General features: G+C 38.9%; 1 non-coding gene across 1 annotated transcript; it reads left to right on the top strand.

The window, feature by feature from the left end:
• Positions 15357 to 15428, top strand: TRNAC-GCA. Its single transcript has one exon. It is a non-coding gene; the product is annotated as a tRNA-Cys (tRNA).

The raw sequence follows: 15470 nt of genomic DNA, 5'->3' as shown, positions 1-15470 counted from the left end.
CCCTATGACTGCAGCCTGCCAGGCTCCTCTGTCCATGGGATTCTCCAGGCAAGGATACTGGAGTGGGTTGCCATGCCCTTCTCCAGCGGATCTTCCCAACCCAGGATCGAACCCACATCTCTTACCTCTCTTGTGTTGGCAGATGGGTTCTTTACCATTAATGTTTCTCTTCTATGAGGAGAGAGAATAAATCTCTTGAGATGGTCAAAGCGTCCTCTGGAAATCCTAGGGTTACTTCAAGGTTAAAAGACTTCATTCAGAATTTGATTTGGGGGAATGCATCAAAAATGTTAAAAGGATATGTACACATGATTAAATAAGATCATCTATTATTATGAAACAATAATTATCCACTTAACCAAAGTAGTACAAGATTTTAAAGGCAAAAACAGGAAGTTACATAGTTGTAAGAAAAACAATTCTTTTCATGTTAAGAAAACTCAGTTTTCTTAAGTAATCAAGGACCTGATTAAGACAACATGAAGCACAAAATTATTTTTACAAAATTCACAATCATTACTTTCTAGCCAGATCACTTAAAAGTCAAAGAAATACCTTTAACAGTCTCTTATCAGAGCAGACCTGTTCTCCAAAATATTTTGTCCTTTTGGCAGATGAGACAAAATTACATTAAGTGTATTTTGATACTAAAGCTTATTAATAAAAACTCTTATGATAACAATTCAATTTTAGCCAACCTGGTTACCCAAGGCAAAGTTCTTTTTCTCTCTTCTCAACTTTCTTATCATTTTGTCCTTTATTTACTTCTTTCTCATTCTGAACTAACCAGCTTTACTTTAGGATGGAAGACCAAGAAAAGCAAAATAATTACTGGAAAGTTTGGATGACACCACTGTGAGCCCTCTCCGTAGGTGGTCATTTCCTTTCGAGAGCCTCCCAATCAATCTCTCTTGGACTGGAATCTACCTCCACTTGTACAGGACACACATGGCGTCTAGGGAAAGCCCCTGGCTTTCTGGTGTATAATTCCAGAGTTGGCATTTTGGCATGCATGCCTCTGGAAGCTTCTTTGGGGTTTTTCATTTATCAAGGATTTGCTGTGCCTCTTCTGGGTTCTTCAGATGTGCTATCACCAGATATTCATGACATTTATATTTGTCCATTATTATTTTTCTTATTTTTTAGCAATATCATACCAGATATTGGACCCACAATATTCCATTTGGTCAGGGAATGAAGAATGACAGTTGTGAGGAAATTGACAATAGACTTCTTTGTATTTTCCCTCTGATGATGCCTCTGGTCTCCTTGAGAGGCTGTTTTATTCTCCTGGGTTAGGATGTAGTCCAGCCATGACCCATTGACTCAGAGTTCACAGATGGAGGGCTCCCATCCACCTCAACTGTGAGATTCCTTTCTTCATGCCTTTAGCTCAGAGCCTCGCCTTGGTCAGTGACAAAAGCTGTTAGGTTCAATCCACCCTCCTTAGCTCTTCATGGTCAGCGTATTAGTAGTTAATTAAGGCTTTTATAAATAGTGGTGTGATTACCTCATTAAACCATATGGCCTTGATCTCACTGCTCTTAGAAGATCACTGAATTACCATGGCAACCCTGACACTTTGGGTTTGATACCACAGGTAACACACAACAGAGGCAATACCCAAAAACACACAGCAGTGGGACAGAACCTCAGCAGACAGAGTCCCTTCCCCAGATGGCGTTACACAGCTGAGTTAGGTGGTTAGTAAGCAAATTTCAGGTAAAAGGCATTCCCCTTGGTTAACTGAAAAGACGATCTTGGAGTCCTGATGACTATGCAAATTGTTTCATGCTGGTCTCAGTCTATCAAAAACCAGCATTATGGCTGGATCAGTCCTTATGGTTCTCATTGTGATTACAAGATGCCCTGTAGCAATAACCACCAGGAAACTTTGGAAAAAGAAAAGATTTATTGCTTGCTTACAAGACCTGGATATTACATAGCACACCTGGGGCAGCACTGGAAGGTCTCAAACTGACAGACTGAGAACTGACCTGAGGTTCAACTTTTATTGAAGTTGAGGGTGGGGGCCTTGGGTAGCGTGGTTTCACTATTTATTAGTGAATTTAAAACATGATAGTGGGGATTTAATGCAAGGAAAGAAAAAAAAAAGTGACCCAAATGGTCAGTTATTGAAACCAGCAAAGATCTCTAAATAAAGGAGCTTCAGTGGGGAAAGACCACCTGGTTCTTTACCTGGTCATATGGCTGGTAGTGTGTATATTCCAGATAGCATCTTTGAAGTGGATGCCTCTTTGAAGTGGATGCCCCTTTGAAGTGGTGTATCAGCAATCAAACCTTGTGTCAGGCATATGCATTACAAAAAAAAAGGAAAAAAAAACTGTCGGGAGTTTATAGTAGTCACTTTAGATCATTGATTCAACAAGAAACAGAAAAAGAAATTTAGTAATAAAAAACAAATTGTATAAGTCACAGATGGCAAATTTCTAGTTATGCGCAAGGACAGAAAGAAACAATCTAGGCAAGAGCACACAAAATGCAAATCTACAGTCTGTGATGCATCACAGGAAGTTCACAAGTAAGCAAATTATTTAAGTGTATAACACAGACTACTGTGTGAAATAATCATTCTATTATATGAAGTACAGGTTCTCTATACATTTACAATTTGTGCAGAAGATGAAAACAGAATATAATCCATTGGAAGTTCCAGGAAGCAAACTGATTAAGTAGCATCTAAAACACTAGAATATTAGACATGTGATGGAATATTCAGTGATCTGGATTTATTCTCTCTATTAAAGACTATGAATGAGATTGGATAATTGATTGAGTACATAAAAGGTTTTTCCAAATAGAATGATGACTGTTTTACTTCTAAAGAAACAATAGGATTTATATCCTATTTAATGAGTACTTTCTTTTCAAAGTTATAAACAAGAAAGCATTGATGATAGAAACTGCAGATTTTCTCTTACTCACAGTCATTCGGCAAAATATAGGGGTCTGCTTATCCAAAGTAGCTTAACACATGTGGCTTAGCTTCCCTGATGGCTCAGCAAGTAAAGAATCCATCTGCCTTGGTGGAGCTGCTGGAGATGTGGGTTCAGACCCCGGGTTGAGAAGATTCCTGAAGGAGGAAATGGCAACCCACTCCCTTGAAAACTCCAGTGGAAGGAGGAACCTGGCAGGCTATAGTCCATGGAGTTACAAAAAGTCAGACACGACTGAGAACAGTGATAAAGTACTGTGAATTACACAGCTATAGTCTCCATTTGACGGAGAAGGCAATGGCACCCCACTCCAGTACTCTTGCCTGGAAAATCCCATGGGCGGAAGAGCCTGGTAGGCTGCAATCCATGCGGTTGCGAAGAGTCGGACATGACTGAGCGACTTCACTTTCACTTTTCACTTTCATGCATTGGAGAAGGAAATGGCAACCCACTCCAGTGTTCTTGCCTGTAGAACCCCAGGGACGGGGGAGTCTGGTGGGCTGCCGTCTCTGGGGTTGCACAGAGTCGGACGCGACTGAAGCGACTTAGCAGCAGCAGTAGCAGCAGCAGTCTCCATCTGAAGCCGTGGAGCAGATACACAAGTTAGCTAATATACAAGCCAAGAACTCTTGGCCCAAATATGGATTGTAGAGGGTATGAATCTGATTCCAAATTTTTATATTGGCGCGACCTTAGTTCTAGACAAGTGACAGGGCTGCATTATATGAGCTTGGACTTATGCATTAGACAAGAAAATCTGAGTCATAACTCAACCCCCTAATAAATGAGAGATCTGTGTCTGAGGCTGAATGGTCCAAGGTCTCAGTAGGTGATCTAAGAAGGCTTCCTGATGAGTGAAATCTGAACTGATAGGCAAAGCTGAGGCAGTTTTCACTTTTGGCAGAATATATTTTAAATTATTTATTTAATCATAATACAAAAAAACGCAATAAACAAGTTCTTTATTTCCCCAAGAACTGCAAGATACTCCATGTATCTAGAATATAAGCTTCAACTGGGGACTATGAGATAATAGTTCTAAAGGAAAAGCAATTCTTAGTTTATGAAGTACGTTTTAAGGCAATATTTGGAATTTGTATTTTATTCAGAAGAAATTAGAGCAATATCTTTAAGCTCAGAGAAGAGCAAAGGAAATGCATGAATATAAGCAGTAATTGGGTGCATTTTCTCTAGAAAATGTAAAAACAATAATAAAATCAACTTAGTTCTTTTTTTAATGCACCAGCAATTCTAAACAGTCAGTGATAAAATACTTCTCCCAGAAAAATATTTTGTTGTTCTAATTCTAAACAATTTCTACTGCATTTATTGGTGGATTTTAATATTATATATGCAGTATGGCAGATTGTATTTTTCAAAAACAGCATTATGCAATGGTATTTCTACTCCCGTATGCTCTTCTGAATTTTGTAACTCTCATCAAGAGATGGAAACTTTGTCCCCTCTATTTGCCTTTGTGTGGGCTTTTGTAACTGCTTTGTTGAATAGAATGCAGTAGAAGTGCAGATAGATCTTAAGTATCCCTTTCTTTTCATGCTTGCTTTTGGAACCCAGTCACCACTCTTCTGAGGGAGCCAAGAAATAACTTGCAGAGGTTACATGGAGATGGTCCTGATGACACATGATGAAAATGGCACTGTCCCCCTCAGCTGACTAACCTGTATACAGGTTTCCTCCTGTCTTCCTGACATTTCTCTTCTGAGAGCATTACTTTAGAAAATTTGCAGTCATCTGTTCTTTCTCTGCCTTTTTGAAATGTAAATCTCCCATACTCCTGACAGTTTTACAACCTAGGAAAATCTTTCTTGAGGACCTGGGAGACATTCCTTTGAAGTGCAATCATTCAGAAAGATAGCACCCTTATTTCCCAGTGTCTGAGAGAGGGTAGGAGCCTAACTTTGATAAATGTAAATTAGTCAACACATATGACCAAACTTTCCCCTAATGTCCTCTAGTACTTTTCTACTGACTCACCCTGCACTTGAAAACTTCCTTCTCTCTCCCTAGTGCAGTAGACTTTACCTCTACTACAATATACTTAAATAGAAATTGTCGGGAGCCGTGTTAGGTATTACCGACAAAATGGAGGCACGGCCCTAAACCCCCTCCCTTTGTTCCGTAGGCACGGACCCGGAATGAAGGAGTTAGGCGTTGTGATCCGATTTGTTTTTTTTTTTTTCCTTTCCTCAGCTGAGTTGACTGAAAAGAGTATTAAGGTGCTTATTGTTTTTGAGAGGAGCATGAGAAGGCATAAAGCCTTCTGAAGCTGTGCTCAAAGAATAATTCATAAAGTTAATCATTGACAGTTGGTCAAGGACTTTTACAAAAGACTGTTCCAGGGTGAGCACACAGGCCACAGCTTGAGGCCATGGGAGGGATTGCTATCTGAAGCCCATTTGTGAGAAAAGTGTTTATGGCAAAGGAGTTTGCTGAATTTAGGGCTTAGGAATAATTAAAATAGTTAGAAGCTAAATATTTAAGGATTACTGTAATGTTAGCATATTCTACTATAGCTTATAGAAATTAGGGACTTTAGAGATATTATTAGCTAGAAGCCCTTTCTAAGAAATAGTGGGCTTAGGATACTAGGGGCAAACAGGACTTAGAAAGATAAGAAATAAACTGAGGAATGTGGTATGCAGCCCAGACATTAGCATGAGTTACAGTGTATTCATAAAGACACATGAGAAAAATATTTAAGAGAATCACTGAGGAAGGAGCTCCTTTTCAGGGGCAACAATGATTTGGGGAGAAAAATAAATCTGGGTCTATGGGAACTAAAAATATCAAACCTCTGACCTAATACTTTTATAAAAGTATAAAAGAGAATCATAAGCTTGAAACAAACAAGCAGTCCAACAAAAATGAGAGGCCGCCTCAGTTTCTCGCCGACACCACTCACCCCTTCAGGTTGAATCCCTCGCTGCTGGAGCTGGACTCTGGCAAGAAATGAATCGCCAGTCCAGGTTCAATGCAGGATACAGGATGCTTGGGGCTGGTGCACTGGGATGACCCAGAAGGATGGTACTGGGAGGGAGGTGGGAGGGGGGTTCAGGATGGGGAACACATGTACACCCATGGCGGATTCATGTTGATGTATGGCAAAACCAATACAATATTGTAACTAGCCTCCAATTAAAATAAATAAATTTACATTTTTTAAAAAAAAATAGTCGTTCTCACTGTTTCACTGCATCCGATGCATTTTTTTTTCTTTGATTCATTATCTGATGAGATCCAAGATGGCAGCATCACCTGTTCTACATTTGAGTAATGAATATTAAGATTCCAGCATTCAGCTGTCCACCTAATTGCCCCCGCTGGTGATCTTTGGAAAAAATACAAATTGTCCTCACTTAGCCCACACATATCACAGATGTGCAAACTAAATAAATAATTGTAATTGTTTTAAACCACTAAGATTTAGGATGGTTTGTTGTGCATCAGCAAATAACTGGAATAGAAAGCTTCTAGTTAGCAGAATTTTGCTAATAATGCTTTATAAACATTGATTTGTATGTAGATATTAATTCTGATTAATTCCCATAGTACATAACACTCAATTCACAACTGTCTAGAATCATTTTAACTCCTTGTGCCATTTGATTTCTCTGATCCTAGGGAACCACATATTTCTACATTTAATAAATGATTTGTAATCTATGATAAAACAATTATGAAAAAGAAAAAAACTTCATTTCAACCCTGTCATTTTATGTGATCCCTTAGAGTTTGTGTATGTGTATTTAAAACATCGAAATAGAGTACGAACTGGAAGTGATAATAATTTTTGGTAAGTGCAGATTTTATCCCACACAAGAAAATTTTTGCAAATTTAAAAAATATTTTAAAACTAAAATGCGCTCCTCATTTTTTTTTTTTTACTGTTGCTTGGTTACTGGGAAACAAAAAACAAATCAAGAAAATAAAATATTACATCAGAGTTATGATGTAGTAGTTACTTAAGTGTTTTGCAGATGTTCCAGTTGTATTAAAATTCACTTACTAATTATTAGACACTTATCTACGTAAAAACATATTTTATAACACTGTGCCAAAGGACGATACACACAATTGTTAAGTAGATATAAAAATGCTGTATAAATATTGTATTTTTTGCTCCTATAAAAACTTGAAAGAACTTGTAATAACTTGCAATATTTTTGTATAACCAGCAACTGGTTCATAATACTGTAAATTTCCGAGAAAATTGAATGCACCAATATGAAGCAAATAAAGTGAGTTTTCACTTGAAATGTTACACTGCTAATCATTATGTCATACTAGATAACAGTGGAAAAATCCTTTCAGTAGCCAAAATAAACAATAGAAAGTCAGTGAGTGGAAAAATTTCCTTTTTTTTTAGTCTCCATAGATTAAGTCCTAAGTGACTAACTCCTTTTTCAGTCCCCTCATCCACGTAGGAAGTTGGGAAGCCAGTACAGCCTCTTATTTTAAATCACTTTGCTGTTCTCCTCACAGTTGATACAAACACTGCTCCCGAAACTCCTCTCCTCCTGTCAATCCAATGGAGCTCAACAGGGAAAAACAACAATGGCAAAGCCCCCAAACAAACAGCAGCAACAAAAATATACTAGAAAGCAATTGTAGTAATGTCTGCATCTATTTTGGAATATCCAATATCTCCAATGTTATGTATATGTTAACTTCATGGTCATCTAAAAAATAATTTTGTCATATAAGAGAGGGGGAAATGTTGAATAATTTACTCTTATGTCACATGCTAGGTAGACGACTGGAATGATTATTTTAGATTGTATATTCTGACACTACTGAAACTATGGCTTTCATTATACTTAAACGAAACTATGGCTTTCCATTATACTTAAATCATAATATCTAATAGATATTTTTTTAAGTTGATGCATCAAATATTTACATAGAGAGAGACATAATTGGTGTTTTGTTTCTGAAGAATCACACTGATACCAATTTGGACACTAAATTAGAGGAGAGTCGGGCACGAATGAGCGACTTCCCTTTCACTTTTCATTTTCATGCATCGGAGAAGGAAATGGCAACCCACTCCAATATTCTTGCCTGGAGAATCCCAGGGACGGGGGAGCCTGGTGGGCTGCCATCTCTGGGTCACACGGAGTCGGACACGACTGAAGTGACTTAGCAGCAGCAGCAGCAAGACAATAATCAGGAAGATCAATATGGCAGTTGTTGAATAGGAGATGAGGAACCAAGGTTGTAGCTGGGGGTTTGGAGGGAATGGCAAAGATAAAAGTACTATTGACGAGCTATAATCCACAGGACATATGGAAAAAGGAGGTGTTAAGAGTATCTTTTATAGTATCCAGAAGGATAGATTTAGGAAATCAGTTAAAGTTTAGCTGTATATATGATGCTCTAAAAATGTCTCTTTGACTATCCAAGAAGATAATTGTATATACAACATTTGTGTTTAGAAGAGAAGTATTAAAGAAAAATCTTGGGGATTCAGTACATATATGCTCTACTTGATATCAAGCATATGCTATCTGAGGTTCAGCCTTTAGGTTAGAAGAAAGAAATGTTAAAAACTTGTGAAAAAGGCAACAATTAATAGACAAGCATAAAAAGAGGAGTTATTCTGTGAAAAAGACTTAGAAAATCATTTGGAAATTTCTAAAAAGAAACAAGGGGTATAGAGAAGTCAAGATAGTCATTGTAAAGTGCCCGTTTGACTTAGCAAATAGAGAGTCATTGCAGTCATTAGAAAGAGGGCCTTCACTAGAACAGTGTGGGCAGAAGGATATTTCCTGTGACTGAAGTAGAGACCGCAGAAGTGCAGATAACAAGTATTGACTATTTCTAGAGTCTTTATGCCAAACACCAAGACAGAGTGTAAAATACTAAATAAAGAGTAAGTTTAAGGAAAAGCTTGCTTTCCTTTTTAAAAGGGATGAAACTTGATTATGTCATTGATGTACAGAAAGAGCTAATGTGGAAAGAAAGTGGTAGGAGATGCTTGAAGATGTGAAAGGAAATAAACCCCAAATAAAACCTTCTGGGGAATATATTGAGGATTTACTTATTCAATATTTATCTCAGCTTCCCTTTAGTATTTCTTTCTATACTGAAGAGACAGAAAGGCTTAAAACAAATCCCAGATATTTCATGGCTAGAATTCCAAATGCGTTTTAGGCTCCATAATCAAATGAACTTACATAAGATTTGAATCAAAACTGAGGTTATTGATGAGGGAAGCCAAGTGCATGGTTCTCTAATTATCTGCACATATTGTGGAAGAGGTAGCATGGTTCTGAAATGAACAGGTATGATAGCACTATGTCTGTGTGTGTGTGTGCTTTGTATGGGTATGCACACACATGCTCATGTGTACCTGTTGGCATTTGTGTGAAAACAGCATCTATGGAGACAACTTGTGTGATGGTTATTGAGTTGCTAAATTATGTCAGACTCTGAGACTTCAAGGACTGTAGCCTTCCAGTCTGTCTGCCCATGGGGTTTTCCAGACAAGAATAGTGGAGTGGGTTTCTATTTCCTTCTCCAGGCGCTCTTCCTGGCCCAGGGATCAAACACACATCACGTGCATTGCAGGCAGATTCTTATACTGCTAAGCCACAAAGGAAGCCCTTATAGAGACAACTTATCAATGCAGTAGGCAAGTTCTCATTATGGAGGGAGCTGCTGATGCTTTTGCAACAGTTCTGCTATTGATAATTTACATTAGAGTCTCTTGACAGCTCTCTCAATGATTTACAACCCATTTAGAACACTGCAAAAATCTAAGTATTCTTTTTAAACCACTTTATTGTGACATGATTTATATACGAAAAAGCTATACATATTTAATTTCACATCTATGAAAGTCATCAAATTCTATGCCACAAACATATCCATCACCTCCAGAAGTTTTCTCTTACCCTTATTATATTATTATTTCTCCTTCTTTGTGATAAAAACACATAACATAAGATCTAGCCTCAACAAAATTCTAAGTCTACTGTACAACTATTGTTAACTATAGGTAGTATGCTGTACAATAGTCCTTAGATTCTGTGTGCTTTAACTCAGCCATGATCCATACAACTGAGAAAACAGCTGTGAATGAGAAAAGATTGCTAATGGGGAACAGGAAATCTGATGACATGCTGTCTGGCAGTCTCCTTTTTCTCCCCAAACAAAAAGAAATTTTCTGCTGAGAGCAAATTATTGGAGTAGGAACTTATGGAATATAAATATTTTTCTTTGCATTGGTGTTCAAAGACTTACTCTTTTTTTGTAGTTATCCTCGTAGTTGTCTGGATTTGAAGGGAAAATATAGATTCCTGAATTAATAGAATGCAATTGAAATATTCTTATTGAGGCAATGTATAGAATAACACAAAAATGTTTTGACTATAAATTTCTCGAGTGCTGAATGAAAAAGTAACTTTTCTGATAAAATCTATTTCTGTGTTTACAGGATAGAATGCGAATAATTCAGGGCTTGGTGGGGTGGATGTGGAGATAATAAGCTGCTCTTGCTGTGGCTGTGGCTGGGCGTTGAAAGAGTTGAGTTGTACATACCCATGGAGATAAGAATGAAGTTTTGAGTCTATATAAAACAGAAAGTTAGAAATGTGCCTAGAAAGAAATATACAGAGAGTTACATAATTACTGAAAAGGAAGACTATGGAAACATCGATCCATCTGTATGAGTAGATCCTAAGAATATTTTGCTGGATTAAGCAGAAAACAAGCTTCCCTCAATTACTTAAATCAATGTACATGCTCCTTAAATGAGTCTGAGATCAAATTTGCACAACCCAAATATCAATAACCTCAGATATGCAGATGACACCATCCTTATGGCAGAAAGTGAAGAGGAACTAAAAAGCCTCTTAATGAAAGTGAAAGAGGAGAGTGAAAAAGTTGGCTTAATGCTCAACATTCAGAAAACTAAGATCATGGCTTCTGGTCCCATCACTTCATGGGAAATAGATGGGGAAACAGTGTCAGTTCAGTGCAGTCGCTCAGTCGTGACCCACTCTTTGTGACCCCAATAATCACAACATGTCAGGCCTCCCTGTCCATCACCAACTCCCAGAGTTCACTCAGACTCACATCCATCGAGTTAGTGATGCCGTCCAGCCATCTTATCCTCTGTCGTCCCCTTCTCCTCCTGCCCCCAATCCCTCCCAGCATCAGAGTCTTTTCCAATGAGTTAACTCTTCGCATGAGGTGGCCAAAGTCCTGGAGTTTCAGCTTTAGCATCATTCCTTCCAAAGAAATCCCAGGGCTGATCTCCTTCAGAATGGACTAGTTGGATCTCCTTGCAGTCCAAGGGACTCTCAAGAGTCTTCTCCAACACCACAGTTCAAAAGTATTAATTCGTCGGTGCTCAGCTTTTTCACAGTCCAACACTCACATCCATACATGACCACTGGAAAAACCACAGCCTTGACTAGATGGAACTTAGACGGCAAAGTAATGTCTCTGCTGTTCAACATGCTATCTAGGTTGGTCATAACTTTTCTTCCAAGGAGTAAGCATGTTTTAACTTCATGGCTACAGTCACCATCTGCAGTGATTTTGGAGCTCCACAAAATAAAGTCTGGCATTGTTTCCACTATTTCCCATCTATTTCCCATGAAGTGATGGGACCAGATGCCCTGATCTTCATTTTCTGAATGTTGAGCTTTAAGCCAACTTTTTCACTCTCCTCTCTCACTTTCATCAAGAGGCTTTTTTAGGCGCTCTTCACTTTCTGCCATAAGGGTGGTGTCATCTGCATATATGAGGTTATTGATATTTCTCCAGACAATCTTGATTCCAACTTGTACTTCTTCCAGCGCAGTGTTTCCCATGATGTACTCTGCATAGAAGTTAAATAAGCAGGGTGACAATATACAGCCTTGACATACTACTTTCCCTATTTGGAACCAGTCTGTTGTTCCATGTCCAGTTCTAACTGTTGCTTCCTGACCTGCATACAGATTTCTCAAGAGGCAGGTCAGGTGGTCTGGTATTCCCATCTCTTTCAGAATTTTCCACCGTTTATTGTGATCCACACAGTCAAAGGCTTTGCCATAGTCAATAAAGCAGAAATAGATGTTTTTCTGGAACTCTCTTGCTTTTTCCATGATCCAGCAGATGTTGGCAATTTGATCTCTGATTCCTCTGCCTTTTCTAAAACCAGCTTGAATATCTGGAAGTTCATGATTCACATACTGCTGAAGCCTGGCTTGGAGAATTTTGAGCATTACTTTACTAGCGTGTGAGATGAGTGCAATTGTGCGGTAGTTTGAGCATTCTTTGGCATTGCCTTTCTTTGGGATTGGAATGAAAACTGACCTTTTCCAGTCCTGTGGCCACTGCCATATTTACTGGCATATCGAGTGCAGCACTTTCACAGCATCATCTTTCAGGATTTGAAATAGTTCCGCTGGAGTTCCATCACCTCCACTAGCTTTGTTCGTAGTGATGCCCTCTAAGGCCCACTTGACTTCACATTCCAGAATGTCTGGCTCTAGGTGAGTGATCACGCCATCATGATTATCGTGGTCTTGAAGGTCTTTTTGTACAGTCCTTCTGTGTATTCTTGCCACCTCTTCTTAATATCTTCTGCTTCTGTTAGGTCCATACCATTTCTGTCCTTTATCAAGCCCATCTTTGAGTGAAATGTTCCCTTGGTGTCTCTAATTTTCTTGAAGAGATCTCTAGTCTTTCCCACTCTGTTTTTCCCTCTATTTCTTTGCATTGATTGCTAAGGAAGTCTCTCTTATCTCTTCTTGCTATTCTTTGGAACTCTGCATTCAGATGCTTACCCCAAGTCCAAGGTAAGAAAAACCCAAATAAGATGGTAGGTGTTGCAAGAGAGCATCACAGGGCAGACACACTGAAACCATAATCAGAGGAAACTAGTTAATCTAATCACACTAGGACCACAGCCTTGTCTAACTCAATGAAACTAAGCCATGCCCGTGGGGCCACCCAAGACAAGCGGGTCATGGTGGAGAAATCTGACAGAATTGGCCTGCTGGGAAGGAAATGGCAAACCACTTCAGTATTCTTGCCTTGAGAACCCCATGAACAGTATGAAAAGGAAAAATGATAGGATACTGAAAGAGGAACTCCCCAGGTCAGTAGGTGCCCAATATGCTACTGGAGATTAGTGGAGAAATAACTCCAGAAAGAATAAAGGGATGGAGCCAAAGCAAAAACAATACGCAGTTGTGGGTGTGACTGGTGATAGAAGCAAGGTCCAATGCTGTAAAGAGCAATATTGCATAGGAACTTGGAATGTCAGGTCCATGAATCAAGGCAAATTGGAAGTGTTCAAACAAGAGATGGCAAGAGTGAACATTAATGTTCTAGGAATCAGTGAACTAAAATGGACTGGAATGGGTGAATTTAACTCCATAACCATTATATCTACTATTGCAGACAGGAATTCCTTAGAAGAAATGGAGTATCCATCATGGTCAACAAAAGAGTCCAAAATGCAGTACTTAGATGCAATCTCAAAAACGACAGAATGATATCTGTTAGTTTCTAAGGCAAACCATTCAATATCACAGTAATCCAAGTCTATGCCCCAATCAGTAATGCTGAAGAAGCTGAAGTTGAACGGTTCTATGAAGACCTACAAGATCTCTTAGAACTAACACCCAAAAAATATGTCCTTTTCATTATAGGGGACTGGAATGCAAAAGTAGGAAGTCAAGAAACACCTGAAGTAACAGGCAAATTTGGCCTTGGAATAAAGAATGAAGCAGCAAAGACTAAAAGTTTTGCCAAGAAAATGCACTGGTCATAGCAAACACTTTCTTCCAACAACACAAGAGAAGACTCTACACATGGACATCACCAGATGGCCAACACTGAAATCAGATTGATTATATTCTTTGCAGCGAAAGATGGAGAAGTTCTATACAGTCAACAAAAACAAGACCAGGAGCTGACTGTGGCTCAGATCATGAACTCCTTATTGGCAAATTCAGACTCAAATTGAAGAAAGTAGGGAAAACCACTAGACCATTCAGGTATGACCTAAATAGAATCCCTTATGATTATACAATGGAAGTGAGAAATAGATTTAAGGGACTAGATCTGATAGACAGAGTGTCTGATGAACTATGGACTGAGGTTCATGACATTCTACAGGACACAGGGATCAAGACCATCCCCATGGAAAAGAAATGCAAAAAAAGCAAAATGGAAACTGTGTCAGACTTTATTTTTGTGGGCTCCAAAATCACTGCAGGTGGTGACTGAAGTCATGAACTTAAAAGACGCTTACTCCTTGGAAGGAAAGTTATGACCAACACAGATTGCATATTCAAAAGCAGGGATATTATTTTGCCAACAAAGGTCTGTCTAGTAAACGCTATGGTGTTTCCAGTGGTCATGTATGGATGTGAGAGTTGGACTGTGAAGAAAGCTGAGCACTGAATAATTGATGCTTTTGAACTGTGATGTTGGAGAAGACTCTTGAGAGTCCCTTGGACTGCAAGGACATACAACCAGTCCATTCTGAAGCAGATCAGTCCTGGTTGTTTTGGAAGGAATGATGCTAAAGCTGAAACTCCAGGACTTTGGCCACCTCATGAGGAGAGTTGACTCATTGGAAAAGACTCTGATGCTGGGAGGGATTGGGGGCAGGAGGAGAAGGGGACGACATAGGATGAGGTGGCTGGATGGCATCACCGACTCAATGGACGTGAGTTTGAGTGAACTCTGGGAGTTGGTGATGGATAGGGAGGCCTGGCGTGTCGCGATTCATGGGGTCCTAAAGAGTCGGACATGACTGAGAGACTGAACTGTACTGAATGGTTTTGAAATGCCCATAGGAATGAAAAAAAGAAGAAGAAGAAGCTTAAAAATAAGCATAAAAAAATTATTAGCATCTGAATGATCATTAGCAGACATAGCCACCAGCATGATTAGAGACCTAAAACCTCAAAAAACAAACAAAAAATAGGAAAAAAAAAAAAGGACGAAAAAAAGACCAGAAAATAAGTATTACAAAGTTATTAAACACAAATGAGAAACTGAAAGTGTTAGTCAGAAAGCAAAAGTTATGAAAAAAGGCAGAATTGAAAGAAAATCAAGTAGCATTTCAAAATTAAAATGCAGTCGCTGCAATTAAAAGTTTACTGAATCAACCAAAAGCATGTTAGGCACAGAGAGATTTGGTGACTTTAATGAGACCTTGACATGTAACCCAGAATGCAGCACAGGGAGATGGATGATCTTTACTTCCTTGTTCGTGAGAAAATAAAAGCCAAGAGAAGACCACACCTATACACACCTGCCACCTGGTCTGCCCATACTTTGCAGCTGCACGCACATACTCTCCACAATCATCTACATATTTGGGGTAACCAATATAAAATTTCAATTTCAAGGTGATGACAGATTTCCCTGGTGGCTCAGACGGTAAAGTGTCTGCCTGCAATGCAGGAGACCCAGGTTCAATCCCTGGGTTGGGAAGATCCCCTGGAGAAGGAAATGGCAACCCACTCCAGTACTCTG

The sequence above is a fragment of the Capra hircus genome, chromosome 2, assembly GCF_001704415.2.
Source record: "Capra hircus breed San Clemente chromosome 2, ASM170441v1, whole genome shotgun sequence".
Classification (NCBI taxonomy): domain Eukaryota; kingdom Metazoa; phylum Chordata; class Mammalia; order Artiodactyla; family Bovidae; genus Capra; species Capra hircus.
The sequence above is the reverse complement of the archived record's forward strand: the minus strand, read 5'-3'. Positions and strand labels throughout refer to the sequence as shown.